The 22,576-nt window shown below is 35.1% G+C and overlaps 1 protein-coding gene and 1 long non-coding RNA gene across 5 annotated transcripts in view; one reads left to right on the top strand and one right to left on the bottom strand.

Moving 5' to 3' along the window:
- The window catches only part of tkv (serine/threonine receptor kinase thickveins), a 504,368-nt gene that overhangs the window by 433,551 nt on the left and 48,241 nt on the right, over positions 1-22,576 (top strand). The gene's annotated exons all lie outside the window — the stretch shown is intronic.
- Positions 9,067-13,207, bottom strand: LOC141480819 (uncharacterized). The gene is made up of 2 exons (XR_012464584.1): positions 12,928-13,207; positions 9,067-9,281 (listed from the first exon to the last, which is right to left on the bottom strand). It is a non-coding gene; the product is annotated as an uncharacterized lncRNA (long non-coding RNA).

Raw genomic sequence — 22,576 nt, 5'->3', positions numbered from 1 at the left:
GATAAAAGTCTGTTGGTATTTTGTTTTCACGGAAACCTTGCATTTTTCGAATTTCGCATCGCGCTTTTTCCATGTGTTTATGTTTACTTCTCGAAATGTTGACCTCATTACATTAATTTATCTCAAATTATAGGTTATTTCGTATGTGATGTAACAGTTGTAAGTGAATGCATACATTAATCGTTAGCGGTTTGCCGATAAACTTAGAAGTGATAGAGTTTTTATAAAACCGCTATCATTCAACTTGGATAGTCCCGGGCTATCGGAATATCAAACGGTCAAAGTTACAAAACACCTTTTGTCTTTCTACTCCACCATTTTTATTACATTACACGCTTTATATTAGCTTCACCTGTATGTATGTATGTTTGTAACTCTCAAGCTTGGGATCTGTATTTGACAGAATTATCGACATTGCTTGATCTATTTGCGGACAGATGGCGCTGTACGTAACATCCTTGATATATCGACATTATTGCTTGATCTATTCGCGGGCAGATGGCGGTGTACGTAACCTCCTTGATATAATTCGAACTCACTTTACATGTATTTCTTCACTTGAAAAAAGTATTTTTTAATCAATACGCGCGCCTGCTGCCTTATTTGTAACCCTCCTTTGCGCGCCTGCTGCCTTGGGCTTGATAGGCTCCTTCTCCGGAATCGGAAAATATCAGTGGTTATTTTTCTAAACAATATACGGCTGTTTGATCCCAAAGTTTAAATAAAATAAATATAGTTTAAAAAGACTGAAGTCGTTTTTATAGCAGACGAAACTAAAAAATGAAAAGTAAATATTGTTTAAAAAACTAAATAACACGGTTTTAAAGAACATCGAACTAAAAAGTTGAAAATATTTTTATAAATAAGCTTAAAACAATTAATACGGTAGATGTTTTTCCAACATATTTTCAAAATGACATTTTGTTCTTCTCGTGGGACAATACTGTAAAAGTGGGTGTGTATTTTTAGATTATGTAAGATTTTTCAAAAGGAAACGATTCAAGCCATTTTCAAACCGTATAAGTATTTTTTGTGGCTTGAATGTGAATAATTACACTTTCATTTTACACATGTAACTTAATTGTTATAAACGTCGGGTTCTTAAAATCGTATCTCCTGGTTTCTACTGTAATTACCGATCATTAATAGATTTTTCCGTCTTTGTTTCGATTCTAATGCGAAAACGTTATGAAAGGTACGAAATAAAATTGACCTTGTAAAGAATTAAAGGCTGAATTCCTTATTAATTATATCCGAGTTAATTAAAATCGTTTGCGGACGTTTAAATTGGATTGGATCATCGCATATATCTATTTTGAAACAGACTCAATATGAAATTACTGTGAATTGCTTTTCCTTATGAGAAACACATTCGGGCGTGGGGATTTTTTTATCAATCTTAGCATCGCTTGCAAAGTTATTAATAAGATAAATTCGTAATATATTCAAGCATGAGTTTATTTTCGAGATAAACTTTTCGAAAAACTGTGGTAGTACATGGAAAAAAATTGAAAATCAATTTAAAGTTTTCAAAAATGAAGTAAAATATACCAGGAAAGCAAATTTAATGATCGTTAGATTTTTGTTCTTCAAATTATAATTTCGAGAATCGGAAATTCGAAAGAAAAAGATCATTTCTTATTCATCATAAACTTTTTTTAATAATGTGAAAAATTAAAAAACAGTCGTTATATTTTATGGTGAACCACAAAATATGGGACAACCTGAAAAATAATGATCAATTTTTGCCATTCAAAAAGTTTTAGAAATATCGAAAACGCGAATATACCTAATGATCGAAATATTTACGGTCTTTATTATTATTTTCACAAGGTCGGTCGGTAGCCGGGCGGTTCGACGTGGGTGCTTTGTTCACTCAGTCAGTCGGCCGATGTGTGAGTCGATGGTTAAAGCCCCAGGCTTGATGATGAACATCATCAGGATGAACATAAATCGAAAAACTACGGGAAAACACTTTTTTGCTTTCTATGTTTTCATCTTTATACAAAAAATGCTTGACACTTCCATAGAAAAGCAGTATGTTAGAACTAACTTTCAGATAGAGACTGCAAGAGAAGCTATTTTGAAACAACTGCTTCCATAATTTCATTGAATTATACGAAAATCATTGTTTTTTATCCATTTTTTATGCGATATAAAATGTTTCTTACATGGAACACCATCGTTATCATCATCAATATCAATAGTGTACATTGAAGTTCCGGAACAAGACACCTGTCGTATCATCTCATCAGCAGCGTTTTCGATAACGTTAAAGGACGAAACACGCATTCATTTCATGATATTATGATTTTGTCCCTAGAAAAAACAGTGGGGAATATCAGACACGAAAATATATTTGAAGGTTAGATATTTGCTCATCTTCATTATTATTTCAATAAGCAGTTTATGACCTACAATATATGGGATACTCAGTATTCAAAAAAGAGAGATATTTTTCATCGTGCAACCCTATGATCTGATTTGAATATAAGAATGAACTATTTTATTGTTGTAAATCAACCCATGAAACAAAAAAACACTGGCCGCCGCTGGTCTTCGTCAATCGACTGTGACTTGGAGAATTCCAGAGACTTTCCTATCGGCTTCCGGATACGTCAATTACGATATAAAAGTACCATCAACAGGCAGATCAGCCAAGTCGAGTTGGAAGTGATCTAATAACGCAATATGCATTTGAGAATTAGTCTGAATTTTCAGTTGGAGTGTTTGTGTTGTATTGTCAGTGTAGCAGTGAAATAAAGTTGAATTTAACTGTATAGTTTAGTCGATTATTTATTTATTTGTATTACAATACTCTACAGGACGTAGCCCAATTACAGAGCAAGAAATAACAGAGTATAATAAATACATCACAAACAAGTGACTGTAAAATCTACAAACACTACAAACAATACAAACAAGTGACTATAAAGACTACACATTTTATATTTATTATAGGTGACAAAACAATTACTTTAGGAAGTGGGATTTTGAATTTGACAATTTGCAACTAAATATATCTAAATTAACAGAATTTGTCACTTTACACATGGTATGGATCGGAGAATTCTCCAGAACATTTGTGCTAGATGTTTTTATATAGAAAGTACTCGGGTGTCTGGAACAGATTCTAGGAATGCAAATATTAAACTTTTCCAGTAATGTTGGGCAGTCAACTATGCTTTTGATAATTTTATAGGTTATTACAACATTATAATATTCACGCCTTTTTTCGAGACTGAAAAAGTTATGCTTTTGTAGCATTTCAGAGTGAGTTGTTCCTATTGGAGGATAACTTCCATCAGTTTCTAGGTTTAGCAGTTTTAAAAATCGTCTTTGAATTGCTTTTATTATATCTATATGATATTGATAAAAGGGGCTCCACACAACTGACGCGTATTCCAACTTTGATCTTATGAAAGCATGGAATAGAGTTTTTAAGGTCGAAGTTTCTTTGAAATCACTACTGGTACGTGCTATTAATCCGTACAAACGATAGGAGGAGGTTACAACAATATCGATATGCCTATTAAATGATAGTGCAGTGCCAAATGTGACGCCAAGATCAGTAAATGCTTCTGGTCTCACCAGGGAAACGTTTTCTATTGAATAATCAAAGATCAAGATGTTCGTTTTTAAACTGTAGGACATGACCTTACATTTATCCGGATTTAGCGACAAGTTATTTCGATAGCAGCATTCTACAACCTGTCCTACGTTCATACAATCATCTATGTTCTCAACGAGGCAGTATAGTTTTAGATCATCGGCATACAAAAGGAAATATACATTTATAACATCTGCAATATCGTTAATGAAGATATTGAAGAGCAGCGGTCCCAGATTTGACCCTTGTGGAACATAGGAAGAAGAACTATATTCGGTAGATTTAAAACCATTGACTGAAAGAGTGCGATTAAGGATGAAGATAATCGAAAGGCTACTAGTTTGTTTAGTAGAATGCCATGGTCAAGCCTGTCGAAGGCCTTAGAAAAGTGTGTAAATAACATCAGTTCGGGCCCTATTGTCAATAGATTCAGCAATATGTTGGGTTACAGTCAGAAGGTTGGTGACCGTTGAACGATTTTTCATAAAACCGTGTTGCTTTATACTCATATTGCAACTTACACGCCGATATATAACTCGAAGAAACGGTATACGGTATATTATTGTCAAATCCACGGAGAAAACTTAACACTATTCTATTTAATTAATCAAAACTGTGATTAAAGTCCAAGCTGAAAATTTTACTGGCTGTGTTTAAAGTAAATTTAATGTCACGATTGTCGATAGAACTGTTGTTTCTCTCCGTTGAAGCGTTTCTGTTGTCCCACTAGCACTCTAATAAGCATTTACAAATGATATTTTCGCATAATGAATAAGTTTACTCCAAAGCTGGAAGAACAAAAAATTTGAGTATCAAACTAGATATTGATTTGAAACTCATTTCAAATTGACGTAACCACCGTGTTTGCCATTCAAATATTCTAAAAATTTACATAATATAATAATAAATGTTTCCATTGACGTACTTGGGGTAGCACCTGTACTTTGTACCACATCCTCAACTTTACTCTTTCGTAACCGACAAATGATACCCTACATCTCAGTAATAAGAGTGAAGGATTTACATACATTTATATAACATATTTTTTTGTATTCGCCTTCATCCACGAAGACATGATTCTGGTATTAATGTAATTGTGGTAGATTGGCCTTAATTGCCGCTTTGCCAACTTCTCATGTAATTTGAGACGCAAAATTCCCAAAGGCATTATATATACTACTTCACCTCTGTGATTGTGTGGATACCTGTTATTAGCTTTCAATTTAAATGGGTTTTAGTGATTTCTAATAACTGGCTATGATTTTTTTCAATCGCATGTGAAGAACGCCTTCGCAATTCCTACTCGAATGCTGTTTCGGAAAATCAGTAACTTGACTCACGTTAATGAATGATGGGGTAATGAAATAGTGAAAGGTTCACGGATTTTATTACAGTATTCGAATTTTTTTCAAGCAATATCTTTATCTGCTGCGTCTTCTAGGCACGGCAGTCGTTTTGAATTTGGTGAAATTATTTATTTAGTAAGTAAGACTTTATTGGTGTTTAGCGGGAGTTGACCGTTTGTCAGGAGTTGGTCGTGTTTCGCTTGATTAGAGGTTTCCATATGTTACGTATCTCTACGCTAGGTTGGCCAAATGCGTTGTTGGACAGCATATATGCGGCTTCTTTTAATTTTCTCCTACACCAGTGTTCCTCCTTGTGGATTATTTCAGCTTGAGCCCACTTGATGTTATGTTGATGAGTCCAAACATGCTCTGCTATTCCGGATTTGCTGGTTTCTCCTCGCTGTGTGTGTTTTTTGTGCGCGGCAATGCGAACTTTCAATGTCCTTTTAGTTTCACCGTTGTATGATTCTCCGCACTCGCAGGGTATCCTGTAAATGCAATTCTTGGAATTGCAGTCCGCGTTTGGTGGCCTGGTTTTCGTGAGGCTGCTACGGATAGTGTTCTCAGATCTGAAGCAGGTTCTGATGTTATACTTGTACACAATCCTCCTTATCCTTTCTGATAATTCTCTTATGTAGGGAAGTACAAGTACTGGTTGTGGTGGCTTCTCTTCATTGTGGAGCTCTTGCTTTCTTCTAGCTAAAGCCTGTTCTACCATCACTTTGGAGTAGCCATTCCGTTGAAGATCATTTTTGATGATGTCTAGTTCCTTCTCGAGACCTTCCTTTCCATTACAGAGCCCAAAAGCACGGTCTAATAGAGTCCCGATGATTCCCCTTTTAGTCGATTGATGGTGGTTGGATTCGTGGTTCAGATACTGTCCCGTGTGAGTGGGTTTTCGATATACATATGTTTCCCATTTAGTGTCGGTCCTCTTCACCAATACGGCAATTCGTTGTGGACTTCCTTTTCACTTTACAGATTGTTTCAGGGATTTCAAATCAATTTTTTATCATATTAGACAATAGAAGTCCGAACTGATGAAATACACCACGAAACATTGTCAACCACCTTTAAACAAATAGATTTCACAGTCACAGTCATGGTAAATCAATAAATTGATGGATGTAGCCGTTACTACGTGGAAGGAGATCATAATGAAAAGAGAAATGAAAATCTCTATGTTTTTTACCACTTTTAAAAGTGGTAAAAAACATAGAAATTTTCATTTCTCTTTTCATCATGGTAAATTATCACTTACGCCAAATTTACAAAAACCAAAAGTGTTTTCGCGATCAGTTGTTAATAACATGAGGAAAATCTTAACCTTTCCTATAGACTTATTAGAAAGTTCAGTGGAATTATTCCATTCGCATCCATGTTTCTTGTGTGTCCATGACGTTACGATATACAAATATGGTTGTCACATTAGACCTCATTGATGACCTTTATCTCATGAGTTTTTCTAGTTAGGCTACAAGTAATAACTACGACAGACAGGTGATACATAGCTATATCCTTTGACCCCCATTTCATTGTTGATTGTAGGTTCAAGATCAAAACAAAGAGCACGTGCTCAGAAGACAATTATTGCTTTGTTCAGGGTTTTTAATACACGGGAGTGTATTAAAAACCATATTTGATTAATTGATATTGATTTACTCCATGTATGCATCCTACATATGCTCAGCTTGTTGAAAAAAAAAAACTCTTGAGTTTTTTCAGTATATCTATGAACATTATTATATTTTCACAAATTAGCGTTGAAAAGTATAGCGTTGTGCTGCCAAGTTTATACCACGAATTTTCCAATGGCGTACAAATAACATTTTATCCGTACTGCGTTTGGTCATTAGTCTATTCAGAACGAAACCTACTCAAAAGAAAACCTTGTGATAATTCGTCATCTGGATGTTGCGCATCACCCAGAATCTATGTCGTTGAAATAGATTTGTTCGAAACACTATTTCTGTCTCCTGTCTGCCTGTCTAGATAGCAGAGAGTAAAAAGATGACATAATAGTCGCACATGCATTGGCTGGACTGAAATAATCATAGGCACCTGCGATTTGCCGCAATATTATTAATAGAACACTGTGGACTCTTTAGTGTTTTGTTTTGTCTCATTCTCCCTACAAGAATTCTAAACCTCTCATGTATGCAACTGAGTATATGGTAGAAGGAGTTTTTTGTTTTAGATTGTGTCTGAATTTGAGTTCGTAAGCATTTCAAAATAAAGGTTAAAGTTGGAAGTCGAAACACTTTATTTCTTGAATCTGATTTTTGAAAAACGAGTAGCGAATGTATCGAAGTAATTGGGCTTTCTAATCCTCATTTATTCATTCATTCATTTATTTATTTATTTACTTATTTCATACACTATTCTACAGAATGAACCCAATTGCAGAATAGGAGTAACAGTGGCATTTACAAATATGTACTTCTTCTTCTAGGATATGACTAACATAATTAGAGGTATCGCACATTGTATAAATTGGAGATTTTTTCATTATATTTGTACGCGGAGTGTTGAGATAAAATGTGACCTAGATGACCGTCTAGGAACCCAATAATTGAACATTATGTAACAGTTGAGAGCAGGTGATGATATTGTTTATTACCTTGAATAAAAAAAGAAGTGAATAATATTTATGCCTTACCTCGAGTCTACAAAAATTGTGAGTTTCAAGCAATTCATAATAGCGTATTTCTACAGTAGGATACGTGGCTTCAAGTTTAATAGACATATATTTTAGGAAGCGCCTCTGTAGGGCTTCTAGTTGATTTATATGAACCTGATAGTAGGGACTCCACACGACAGATGCATATTCCAGCCTAGATCGAACAAAAGTGAAATAAAGTAATTTCAATGTTGAAGCTTTTTCGAAGTCTAACTAAGAATCCATACATGCTATAAGCTGCTGTTTATTGTCAATATGTTTATTGAAAGAGAGGGATGAATCATAAGTAGCACCTGTGAGTGTGTCTGGACGCTCTGGAACTTGACTGTTTATGACGTAGTTGTGTAAATTCAAGTTCGTTTTCAGTGAGTAAGACATTACATTACATTTGGATATGTTGAGAGATATATTATTCTTCCGACACCATGTAGCAACACGATTTAAATTCAGGACGAGACGTTCGCAATTATTAGAAAATGTTATATTGTGATAGAGTTTCAAGTCATCTGCGTATAAAACGAAATTGACATCAATCTCAGCTCCGATATCAATAATGATCCAAATAATCCTTGTGATACACCAGATGTGGCTATATATTCGATAGGCCGTGAGGCCATTAAGTTGGACGTACTGCATACGCTTGTAAAAATACGATTGGAAGAGGGTAATTAATTCATTGGATAACCCAAAAGTCGAAAGCTTCACTGCAAAAATGAATCTTGTGAAATCACATAATATTACGTTGGCCTTACGTAAAATCATGTGATATCACATGAATTCTGTGAACTTCATATTACCAAATGAATTCGGTGAAAACTCCTTGTGAAAATACATATTGAGTCATGTGATTTTACCATACAAGTACTGTAATTTTCACAATTTTCTTTGTAGTTTTCGACCATAAATGCAGGAAATCACATGACTTATTATGAATGTATTACAGTATTTATAATGTAGAAAACTATGTCACCTCTAATTGTCAATTGTAGTATCACATAAAATAAACCCCAATTCACGCGAGTTATTATGTATGAATTACATCGTCAGTTGTGTGAAATTCTATATATACTGTGTAATTGCAGTATGCTAAATTACATTGTACTTCGAAATAAAATAGAATTTTCATTGTAATTATTTTACTACGTTTTCAAAACTCCAAGTATTAATAGAAAAAAAATTGGTTGAAAGGGTAATTATGAATTTTACTCTGTGCAGTATTGAGAAAAATTGAGAAAAATTAAGAAATTATGTTCTTTCATCAGACAAGTTGAAAATATTTTGTTAATAATCACTATTCCCTTTTTGATAATATATTTGCCCTGTTTGTAAATTGGGGATTTTGAAAATATGGTAGACATTGCAAAATATAATATAAGTACAAAGAAACGATCTCGAATGAAATTAATAAAGTTACACATGAGATATGTAGGTATCATGAATAGAAACGTTTATTAGGTTTAATGAAAGCATATTCTTATCTCATTGTGACATTAATTTATTCATGAAGTTGAAAACTTTTTTTCACACGCAGGAATTTTTTTTGACTTCGATCCTGTATTCGGATGTATCTTCAAAAACATTTTCTGAAGAAATTCCAATGAAGTTTCCGAGGCCTTTGGGTACAGAAGTACCCAAAGTACAGAAGCTGAAAAAAATACATAGATTATTTTAAATTCCCAACACGATGCTGATGAGAGCAACTGCTCAAATCGAAATTCCACACATATTCCACATACAAATGTTACCTCATTCCATTTTCTGTGAAAATTGGGCAGACTTTCGACATGTTCCATATTGATGGTACAGTTGATGTTTTCAGGCAAATATTAATTAGAGTTGTTAGTGGTTCAACCAGGGCTGAGGCACAATCTTTAATGATGAATGCTGGAATATGATCACGCCCCGCAGTAAATTTACTCGTTAATTTTTTTAGGGTACGATAAACATCTAATACTAAAGTTATTGATTACTAAGCTGGGAATATCACTACTGTTGTTCGCATGGTCACTTGATGTTGACACTTTATAAGAACCACTGAAGAAATCTGCAAAACGATCAAAAATATCTGAGGGATTATCGAGTAGCTTGCCTTCATCTAACATTTTATCTCCGATTCCATTCTTATATTTTGACTTGTTAATGAATGACCAAAACTTATTGGGGTTATGGATAATCTCGCTCTCAGTTTTCTGAATGAATTTTTTATAAGCTATTCTAATGGCTCTTTTGATTTCTGCCCGAAGACGTTTGAATTCTTGAAAAGCGTTTCTTTTGTATTTACACCAAAATTTTGCTTCAGTTCGAATTTTCTTTATCAATGCACCATCAAAGTAGAATGGATAATTATTTTTAGATTTTATCGAGAATTTTGGCAAGCAGCGATCAAATACACTGTATAATTTTTCATAAAAGTGATTTTTCAAGATTTTTCAAAGGTTTTTTCACAAACTACACCTCACGATTTGATCTTCACAAACTTTATTTGATCAAATCGTGAGTAGTTTGTGAACAAACTTCACAAACTTGTTTGTGATGCTGGTTTCAATATCACCATGTATTATTAAGGATCTCTATAATCTGTCAATAGTATTGTAAATATTGAGGTATAATTTTTCACATTTTTATAGTTCTATTCCAATATTTGCTTCTTCATATTTACCTGATAATAAAATATCAAAGCCTGCTTTGAAATGCAACTGGCAGAAGAAAGAAATGCCAAATATTTAGAAGTATTTCTGCGTAGTAAATTCACAGACTCTGGCGACTATAATTTTTTGTCAATTAAAATCATTATTAATTTATTCATTCAACGTCGGCTTTTGAATTCATAATGATCCACTAATCAGTTGATAACTAATAATCAACGCTTTATATAATTGTTTTGTCGAAGAGTGTAATTATGTTTATTCATTATGCGATATAATTGGTTTGTAATATTATTGATCGAGGAACTAATAAAAAAGTCGACAGTTATTGGAAAAAATTCCCGCTCGACTGCTTAAATTTTTTTTGTTGAACCTCTTGAGCTGCGTTTCGAAGTTACAATTTTGCTACCGGAATAACCATTTCCAACGTTTTCTTGTTCTCGATCCCACTATTTATTCTGCCTCAATCGACGGAATCGAAATGGAATGGCAAAGAAACTGTTAGTACTGTCATATCGCAAGTTGAACCTTCATTTTCATATTGGTGTTAATATCTTTGGATGGATGGATAGATGTCGAAGTTACGACTCCAACTGACCTCCCTGTATATTCAGTTCAGGAGCGTGTCTACAGAGGAGATGGATGTCGAGTTTACGACTCCAACTGACCTCCCTGTAAATTTAGATGAGGAGTGAGTCTACAGAGGAGATGGATGTCGAGTTTACGACTCCAACTGACCTCCCTGTAAATTTAGATGAGGAGTGAGTCTACAGAGAAGATGGATGTCGAGTTTACGACTCCAACTGACCTCCCTGTGAATTTAGTTCAGGAGCGAGTCTACAGAGGAGATGGATGTCGAGTTTACGACTCCAACGGACCTCCCTGTAAATATAGATGAGGAGTGAGTCTACAGAGGAGATGGATGTCGAGTTTACGACTCCAACTGACCTCCCAGTAAATTTAGATGAGGAGTGAGTCTACAGAGGAGATGGATGTCGAGTTTACGACTCCAACTGACCTCCCTGTAAATTCAGATGAGGAGTGAGTCTACAGAGGAGATGGATGTCGAGTTTACGACTCCAACTGACCTCCCTATAAATTTAGATGAGGAGTGAGTCTACAGAGAAGATGGATGTCGAGTTTACGACTCCAACTGACCTCCCTGTAAATTTAGATGAGGAGTGAGTCTACAGAGGAGATGGATGTCGATTTTACGACTCCAACTGACCTTCCTGTAAATTTAGTTCAGAAGCGTGTCTACAGAGGAGATGGATGTCGAGTTTACGACTCCAACTGACCTCCCTGTAAATTTAGATGAGGAGTGAGTCTACAGAGGAGATGGATGTCGAGTTTACGACTCCAACTGACCTCTCTGTAAATTTAGTTCAGGAGCGACAATTTCTCAACTCCCCAACTCCTGATCCAACAACTGTACCTTTAAAAAAAGTTGGTGGTGCAGCCAGGAAACGATTGAGTCGTCTTCTCGAGAGAGGGGTACCTTATAAAACAGCCTTGCACCAATTTTTTGGTGTAACTGACGTGCAAAAACCCTCGGCAGAGCCGTACTCTTACCATCTGACCTGAAAGACCACTCACCATACAAACTAATCGGCTTCGTTAAGAAGCTGGTTTTATTTGGCCGAGTGTGATCAGGTGTGAGCCACAATAAACCCTCGCGAGTTGCGGTGGAGGGTCGAATAGACCCACTCACTTTGGACTTCTTTGTAGTTCTTCAAGAAGTATTTTTATCTTTTCACAAATTTGATTGTTAGTAAACTTAAATTTAGGAAATAATTCAGTCGAACCCTTAACCTAAAATCTAAACCTTCTTTAATATCAGATAATAAAAATGTTTTATTCAGAAAAGTGTATTATAAATTGGAAAGGGAATATTTTAGGAGGGATTAGTATTTTGAGTAAAAAGTTGCAGTGCAAGAAGTCAAATGTCATCTCTAACACTTGTCAATATTAATGCCTTCAATATTACACTTGCCCGACACCAATAAATTATTTTGGTTTTGATATTTTGATTCTATATTGATTTTAATTTTTTTTTTCAGGTAAGTTTTTCTATGAATTCCAGTGTGAACAAGCGTGGGTAACTCGGTGAGTAATTTTTGAGTGTTTCATTTCAATCGATTCAAGGATTTATCAACGCTCAGACCAAAATCATTTCGGAATAGTCTACTGATCACAATAATATTTTTTGAAATGATTTAAAAGGAGTTCCTATTTGTTATATCCTGAAAGTTTTCAGGTAAGACCAAGGTGTGGAAATTATACCACCGCTACGTTAATTTGAACTGTTTTATTTCGCACTCTGATTATCAACTGACAATGTGTTCTGCTTACCGCAGGTCGACAGAAAGGTACAAAAAAGGATACTGTTTTTATATGTGAAGGTTAATGAGCAAACCAATATATGACACTATTTATTGTTTCGAAAGGATCAAACGTATGCTCCTTCCTTTGTTTATAAATATAATGCAAGTAATTTTTAAATGGGCTAAAACTGCTCCTTGTGGAATCCCTCGTCCAGCAATTTTTTTGGCTTCATAATGAATGAAGCCAAAAAAATAATGCACCCTGGGCTCGTATTTGTTCGTTCCACTGTATCATATTTCACTTAGTATCTATAGTACCTACCTGAGTATATAACCCTCATATGAAATACTTGGGAAGTAAAATAATCTCATCATGAGATTTATCAATTTCATGGACCTCATTCTCCCTCTAGAAACCAAAATTTGATACATTCCATTAACTACCAACTGAATCGAATTAAATCGTCTCGAGCACTATACATCTTTTTGATTTGTTCTGACAGTTTCATTAGAAATGATGGTGGAAAAGAACCATAACCTAAGACGCCACACGAAATTTGTATTCTTTTTGTTGCGCTACTAAGGACCTTCTGACTTAATTAGGTGTCAGAACTACAAATGATTTAGGCTGTACCCTGTGGTTCCGTTTACCATTTTCGAGATAAGCTCGACAGGGGCGTAATTGGAAATTTTAGCCCGATACGAATTTCAGATTATTGGTCTGTTATATTTCAATGAAAGAGAAACATTTATATAAACTCGAAGTAGAACAAAAACGTTCATTAGAAAATTTTATTGAATAGTGATGTGATCTAACTGGTGTTTGATAGTTAGAGAAATCTAGTTGCGTCTTTTTGCAGTGAAAACTGCAGACCAACAGAAGGAAAGTTTCTTTTCGCATGAATCAACCGTCTTTCTTTGGATTGACAGAGCGTTCTTTTGATGCTCACTTCGTACTCCAAATTATTGTTCAAAAGGCAACAGAGTTCAGGAGTTCCATTCCGGATCCAGTACCACCAATTTTGGTACCTGACGAATTGAAGTATCGTTTTTTGTTCATTAGCTCACGAATGTAATACTCTTGGTTACCAGTTCAAATAATAGTTTACTATGTATTATTACACATTATTCTATATTTTTTTAATCAATGTGTGTTTTAAACTATGAAAATTTAAATTCTGAGTGAAATTACTCTGATTCAAAATATGACCTGTCAAGGGAATTATCAGTTTTGTCGAAATAAGAGGTAATATGTAGAAAAGCGATGAAATGGCCATTTCCTTTTTGAAAAACTAAATACCCCAAAGTTCATAAATTTAACAAAAACCGATTGAAAACGATTTATTAGGAATACAATATATTGGACACACCAGAGATACCCAAGTCACGATTTTGATGAGGGTCATTATATTTTCAGAAAATGGTTGATTAACCATATGAAATCATCTTTACTTTTTGGGAAAGAAAGTTTTGGCTTTTTACTTCATCATCTTTATATAAACAAATATAGGAAATTCTGTAATGTTCCGAAGATCATCTTCTGCTTGTTTCAACAGTATATGTCTATCGCACACTAAACACTGAGTCATGCGAAGTGAGGAGAGAGAAGCATCTGTCCAAACTACGGCTCGTTACGTAACAAAATCGGTTTACCCTCATATAAATAGTTATTACTTCAAAAATGTGGTAACCTTTTGAAGAAAGAATAAAAGCAATCAATTTGAAAGAAATAACTGTAAACAAAGATTTGTAGATCATGTAAAGAAGTAAATTTCAGACACAAACTTTATCTCAAGAATGAGTTGAATCTATTCATGTCATCCAGTACGAAATGACATTCATTCGCTTATTTGATTAAATCCCAGCCATATGAATCTTGTTAAATTGAAAAGGGTATATTTTTGGCAGAAATTGTGAAGCAATTGTACTAATACTGCCCTGTCCCTTCCTCTGGTATTCCATGCCTATGCCTGTATAGTCTTTGTTAGGGTCCCGACTTTCGATCGTATAACACGTTTTGTAAAAGATTCCTTGACCTTCACGGTGGATTTTCAAGCTGAGCTCGGTTCACTCGGTGTCGGGGCAGTGTGTTGTCTTGCACGATTGTACACGGTCTACTGCCACCCCTCGCCTGCCAATCCCTTTTTTTTATTCGATTCCGAAGCGATACTTTTGTAACCACAAAAATCGCATAGGGTTCGAAAATCAATTTCTGAAATCCGATTATGGCAGAGCGTGGAGGAAAGTGTGGTTGATTATAACATTAAGATACTGTTGTCGGGACTGGTGATAAGTGAATTATTAATCAGTCAGACACAGCGTTTACAAATAATAACATTTACATGACTGAAAATGTGTTCGAAGTCAGTTTCGAATAATCATCACTGACAATATGATCGGGGTAATATATATTCGAGAAGGGTCAACCACTTGGGCCCTTGTCTTCATCTATAAAAGTGTTAACCATGAGTACCTACTCGAAACATCCCAAATGGGGCGACTTGATTAATTCCAGTGGCGCATTTGCTTTTTCACCTGCAGGAAAACCCGGAAAAACCTGCAGCACCACATCATCTGAAGCTCTTGATCTACCAATGCCCTCTCTTTCATGAAATAAAATGAGGATGTCTCCAGAGGCTCCAATAAATTCAAGACAACGCCAGAACACTTAACACTCCGATACACGACGGTGGTCTATTAGTTTTGGCAAATTACAATAAACTTTGGTATGTTTGAAATAAATTTTATCTAGATCTGTTATCTTATGTATCTGTCAAGTATTCAAAAAGGTACAATTTATACTTTATTTTACCATAATATCTTTTTTTGCATGTTTAGATTTCATACCTTTGTCCCAATAGACCACCGTCGACCGCATATGTAATTTTATTTGAATGATGTCACCTGGCGGCGAACGGAAAGAGTTTGTAGGGGGTTGTTATTTTATAAGAATTATTGTTAGCAAATGACAGTGCAATCTAGGTAGATCCCCGGTTTGATGTTTGGAGAAACATTGCTATGGATCGCTGGTTTGTCAGTCAAATTGAAGACAGAATATAGACTCACCATCGTGGGTACAATAAAAAGCAATAAAAGAGAACTGCCTCAAATTTTAACACATACTAAAGATCGTCCTGTAGGCTCCTCCATTTTTGGGTTTGGTGTTCATATGATGGCATCTTCTTATGTGCCCAAAAAGAGAAAGAATGTGCTGATGATATCTTCGTTTCACAACAGTGATACAGTCGATCCAATAACTGGTAAACCAGAAGTTAATGGAATCCAAATGGAATGAGGGGACAAGTGTGCTGTCGTCTAGCCGACTGCTAGATTGAAGCGTTCATGTATTTCGAACCTTCGTAAGAGATTTATTGATTTATTGCTGTAATGAGATTCGTGATGTAATGAACACTGTATATTTGCTATGGCTTTTGGACCTATGATTCGTCATCAATTATGACCCCTAATAGTGATTCGACAATTCTTCAGAACAATTGTAGTTTACATCCAAAAATTTTTCAGACACTGTGTAACTTGTTTTCGTCTATTCCTCATGTACTTATACGTGAACGTCTGAGTGTAGTGTTTGTTGGAAATGTAATATTCCAAAATTGGAATACAATGTTATCAGTTTCGATGTGGGGAACATTGTTTTCTTTTTTTTTTCTACGACGTGACTTATCAGGAAATCGATTCTGGAAATTTTGTAATCGATCTTAAGTGTATTGACAACTGAACGATTGATCAATAATATGTAGGGTATCATAATCGTTTGATACGTATCTTCTACAATTACTTTATAAAAAGAGCTTTTTCGCTTTTTTCGATATTAAAAAGTTAATGTTTTGAATATCGACCCGTTTTATAATGTCACTACGAGCAACAAGGGATACGTTACTCTCGAGCAATATCTGAATAAAAATTGTATGTAAGCTATAAAGGATGATCACAAAGTGAAACATTCACACTAGTCCTGAATCTATTATAGATCTCCATATCCTTGAGTCGTGATGGGGTAGTTGTATATTTTCAAACCGGTATATCTGTTCAAAATCTGTTTTTTCGTTAACCAACTGCTGCCCCCTTCGAACGACAGCCCTTAAAAGTCGAACCTTATTCAAGCTGAGGATTAACGAGGTTTTACCTTTCAACGTCCTAGCATGTGTAACCTTTACCAGACTATTTTCAAGTATAGGTAATATAAGATGGAGTATTAAAAGATAATGGTGATTCTCCATATTGATTACATTGCTTATCTATCATGCACGAGGTGTCTGAAATGAATTTAGTGATCACAGGGAAATCAAATATTCCTTGCACCAATCTCTGCTCAAATTTTGCCCCAGACCTACACCATCTTCATGCACCCAATAATGCACTGTCAATAAACAGTACAGCTTGTTTCATTCTATGGAAAATGATACTGGTTTGATTATAGACTGATCGAGTAAAGGTCCCTAATCAGTCCCAAGATCTCTTTATATTTGCAGAAAAAAGAACAATTCGAAAAGCAATAATTTAAATTTGCCGCGTGTCTGTTGACCAATAAAATTAATCGTGTCTAGAGCTGAGTGGCCAAGTGTATTGGTTTTCAATATCCAATCACAGATCTGATGATCCAATTTGACAGACGCCATTTTTGTTGTTGTTGTTGTCAACTCGGTGTGAATACAACTGTTACAATTATCTAATTGAAGAACGTTTTTTTTTGTAAAAGGTAGGTCTCGGCGGGTGCCTATTTTACTGCATATTCCGTGTCATTGGTTTACATTCCGAAAAAGAAGTAAATTTCATTAAAACAACGATAAAAATAAAATAAAATCAACAATAAAAAAATAATAAAAAAATATTTTTTCAGGTTATGTTTGGATTGAATTTTTCCATTACTACCACCAAAATGGTTAAAATATGTTTTATACCTAGTTGAAAAAACAGATCATATGGAGTTAATACTGTTGCTGAAAGTATGAAACAAATTGAATTAATATTTTTGCAAAAAAATCAAATGCTTTTCATTTTACTTCATTAAATTTTATCATATGATTAATGGTATTACCTCAGAAGCTTTTGTTGGATCAGTTCGAGTACAATCATTCTGTCTATACTTAACCTCATTTAACCTTCCTCTCATGTTTTGGAAGATTCAACAGATTACCCAAGCGAGCCTATAATGCTCGAATTTATGAGGTATGTGTATGTAGGGATCGTTTTTTTTTATAATAAACTGCAGCGGTACAGATTGAGCATTGTAGTATAAATTGAATATTTGAAATGATTCTTTGATCCAGTTTGCTATATTTTTTGATTTTCATAACTGTATATTATTAAATAATGCATAAAATCATAGTTTAGGTAAATATTTTGTGATCTTTCGACTTTGTGTACTGATTTTAGATGTAGAACTTATTTCCAAACATAATTTTTCGTGTACATTTTATTCCACGTGGAGAATTTTTCATTAATTGAAACGTTAACGGGTTCATATACACTTCTATAATTAAATTGATAATTATAGGCTTCGTAAATTTCACGATTTGACAATGTTGATTATTTCTATTGTTCCTATTGGTCAATCGAACAAGAAGCGGGAATAGGCCCGTGACGTCACCGGCCTACCACATTTGATTTTCAATAATTAATTACGGAAAAACTACGGTACTTAGAGAGCTGAAACAAAGTGTACAGTTTTCAATTTGAACTTTCCATCAAGTGAACTATAAACCAAAAATCATGAAACATGCTCATTGTTATCATTATTGGCAATAGATAATATTTAATTTTAAATGAACAAAAATGTTCATGGAAAGTCAAATATTGTACAATAACTGAATAGAAATGTTTGTGATGGAAATTTCTATACAAAACAGATAGAAATGCACAAAAATTCACAAAATAAATAAATTAGACCTTTAATAGGCGTGCCTGGAGGTAGGAGCGTAGGTAGGCTGATCGCCGCAAGAAAGTCATCCAGTCGAACGATACAATCCTATAACTGAATAATATCCAACGCCAGAAAAATCCGAACAATACGTCATTGAATGCATTCATTTTAGATATGAATTATTAATATGAATGTAAATTACTCCTTCATGTCTGTTTATAATATATCGATAAGTATAGTATTCTCTAAATAATATTGGCGCCATTCTTCTTGTGCTAGCGTATAATTTCCATCTGAATATTATCTGTCGAACATATTTTTTCAGTAATAGTGTTGTGGCAAATTACTGTTTACGCCGACAAGTTATCTTGAAATGTTGCTTGTACGCACCTGCTGAATTAACACTTAAGAAAGTGACACCGCCAACAATAAATAATGTTTCAATTGAAGGAATTTTCGTAATTGCCCCCCAGCTTCAAATGCAAACACTGATTTATGTCATGTGCAAAATAGCCACGTTTTATAGGTGGTTGATAGGTAGCTGACAGCAGCCGTTATGTCTGCAGAGGTGGTCTTTCCTTATGTTGAAAGTTAGTGCATTTTGCATTTTGCATACAGAATATGCTTTTGACAAAAATCACGATAAAAAAGAGTCTCCGTTGGCGAGAAAGTTGAATCAAATGATTATAAACACAAGCAATTACAAGATGTGTATGTATTTGGTTGATTAGATAGCTAGGATATTGAACAGATAGAACTTCAACAGAGATGTAGGCCCAAAACTATAGGACATCAAATTAGTTGTCACATATTTAGTCTGTTTTGCCAAATCCCCATGGACGGATATAGCTTTTAACAACACGTGTGAATAATAAAATTGTTGTATCAAAATATTCGGACAACGTACCGCGCGCTTAGCCCATTTTACGGTCGCCATAATCGTCCTACCGAAGGGCACTGTCTGTTCGCAATGTGGTGGAAGAATTGGAGTCCTCTGGTTCAGTAAACGATCGACCATCGTCCGTACGTCGACGAATCGCAAGATCTGCCGAAAACATCGCCGCTGTCTGCGAGAGTGTGGAGGAGAATCCGAGGCAGTCGGACAAGAACTCGGCCTTTCGCACAGCTTAGCGAATTTCGCGTCGTGACTTGGGTCTACACCCGTACAAAATTCAGCTGACCCAGGAACTGAAAGTAAACGACAATAGATAACGACGTGTGTTTGCTAAATGGGCTCTGGAGCCCAAAATCGTCGAATTTGGGAAGATATCAATCCATATGAGATCCAAGAGTGTCCAATGCATCCCGAAAAAGTCACTGTTTGGTGTGGATTTTTGGCTGACGGCGTAATCGGTCCGTATTTCTTTGAGAACGACGTTAGCCAGGCCATCACTGTCAACGGCGAGCACTATATGTAGGTCAATGATTACCAACTTCTTTTGGCCTGAATTGGATGATCTATAGTTGTAAAAATACATTGCTAGTTAGGTTAGCTCAAATGCATTGTTTTCCGTTTTTAGCGACTCGATGGTTTTATCTACCTTTATCTTCAGATTTAGAAATATTTTACGAAAACTTACTGATATTATTCGCGAATAATCTGTCAATTCTGTCGTCTACTCAATTTTCTGCACCGATTTGGCAACTAATTCCATTGTAGATGTTTTTGTAGCGGTAAATTTACTGAGATATTGTTTCAGTTTTGTTTTTGATATATAATTGACACTTTCAGCTATATTGTTTGTACAGTTTGTCAAGAATTGGAAAAAGTTTAAAAATCCTAATTTGAGACCGTCTTAGCTGTGCGCAGAAGACATGAGTGGAAACGCCCACAGCCCAGTCAGTCGAAAATGTCTGTTGTTGAAGTGAGCATCGCGGGTTAACCGTGTGTACAGTCCGAGCAGAAATAAAGCGTAAAGGGTACAATTTGAGTATTGTAACTTAACCAGGATGAAGTTTGAATCAAACCTAAATCGTAAAGTGCTAACAAGTCCAAACAGGGAAGTTATAGCCAATGTAATATTTTTTGCAACGAGAAGCGGCAGACAATAAACCTATGAAGGACTTAAAAAATTCAAGAAAGAGCTGCTATAGCAACTAGCGTAAGTTTAAGCAGTATACAAAAAATTTCAAAGGAAATGAAATCAATTGAGAATGGAGAAGCCGCTGACATGATGATCAACTTGCGAGAAGATAGTGACACCGAACCATATTACATCAGTTCAGACCTTAGCGAAGATTCATCCTCCGAAGATTAAGATAAGCAAATAGTTTCCATGTTTTCAAAGATATTCAGTTGCTAATACAACTATATATAAAAAATATTCGAAACCCTTTTTGGTTTCTAGCTTTTCCATGTGAAGGAAAATAGGAATTTCGGTTTCTATTCTTCGAATATGTCGTACGAACGAACTAGAGAATATAATGGGAGGTTTTGCAATTAGCAAAAAACACATTTCAGAATGATGTTTCATCAGAACTACGGATTTCCAAGTAATACTAACAAATCCGACAGTTAAATGGCAGAATTGGTGCATCTTTCATATTATAAAAATTTTTCAACAGCACCGGATCATTTATGTCCATAGATTTCCGAAAATAATTATAGCTATCATAAAACTGATTGAGAACCGATAGATTTGTAGAACATTATGATATGTTGAAATCAATGAATTGCTGCAGTCAACCACATATCGCTGAATTTAGCTGTAAAATAATAATTCAAACAACTTTATTATCTCGCCGCAAAGCATCTCAGGTAATGAAACGAACTTTTATGGCTTTTTTATCTGGAATCGAATTTGGGTTAGAATTGAAAGAAAACTTAATAATGTTATACATCAATCCAGCAGTATTTCTATCTATATCGTCTTCCATTCTGTTTTTCGGAAAGTATAAAAAAATGGTGCTTCCCACAATTTATCGTATATTGAATCTGAGATTATAGCCTTTTAATTTACGGCTGTAAAGGCGTGTGTGGACTATAATTTGGTGTGCCTTTTACAGTATTTCTATCTCTCTTCCTCGCCGTCCGCTTTCCTCTCCTTTCGTCCTTGCTCAAAATTACTCTCAAGCTCGAGGGCCCAGCGTTTGGGTGGACGTAAACAGATAAATCTTATTTGCATACCATGCATATTCAAGCTCACGGTGAAATTAGAGAAATATCAGGTGACATTAGTCCCACGTATGTCGGAGTGGTGTCGCGTCCTTTTTTATTTATCGGTTCAACAGTTATCCTGTTGCAGAAAAAACCGTCAAATTTTTCTCTGTGAACATGCATTTTTAATCGGAAAGAAAGTTCCGGGAATGGCAATACTGAACTGTGGCTGATGGCTTTTTGAAAGTTTTTTGCACTAATGAAATTTCGCAGAAGCTCTACAATCTTTGAATTGAAGGGGCTATATTTTTAGGAGTGATTAATTATTATTTTGATTTTTCGCCTTACAGATAATTCTGAAAACGTAATTGTTGTTGATAATTTCGTTGTTGAATCGATAAACCTATTATTCGATGGGTAATATCGAATATATAGCCACATCTGGTGTACCACAAGGATCAAATCTAGAACCCCTACTGTTCAATATGTTCATCGCTTTGCTACATGGTGTCGGAAGAATAATCTATCTCCCAACATATCCGAATGTAATGTGATGTCTTACTCACTGAAAACGAGTTTGAAATGTATACAACTACGTCATAAACAATCAAGTTCTGGAGCGTCCTGACACACTCACTGATCTAGGTGTTACTTTTGATTCATTCCTCTCTTTCAATAAACACATTGACACTACTCTAACAGCAGCTTATCGCATGTGTGGATTCTCAGTTAGAAATACAAAAGACTTCGAAAAAGCTTCAACATTGAAATTACTTTATTTCACTTTTGTTCGATCTAGGCGTGAATATGCATATGTCGTGTGGAGTCCTTACTATCAGGTTCATATAAATCAACTAGAAGCCCTACAGAGGCGCTTCCTACGATATATGTCTTTCAAACTTGAAGGCACGTATCCTACTGTAGGAACTCACTATTGTGAATTGCTTGAAACTCACAATTTTTGTAGTCTCGAGGTAAGGCGTAAATATTATT

Source organism: Leptinotarsa decemlineata, unplaced genomic scaffold (genome assembly GCF_025532065.1).
Source record: "Leptinotarsa decemlineata unplaced genomic scaffold, Ldec_3_MD MMD2_tig00000010_RagTag_RagTag, whole genome shotgun sequence".
Lineage (NCBI taxonomy): Eukaryota > Metazoa > Arthropoda > Insecta > Coleoptera > Chrysomelidae > Leptinotarsa > Leptinotarsa decemlineata.
This window is presented reverse-complemented; position numbering and strand designations above follow the sequence as displayed.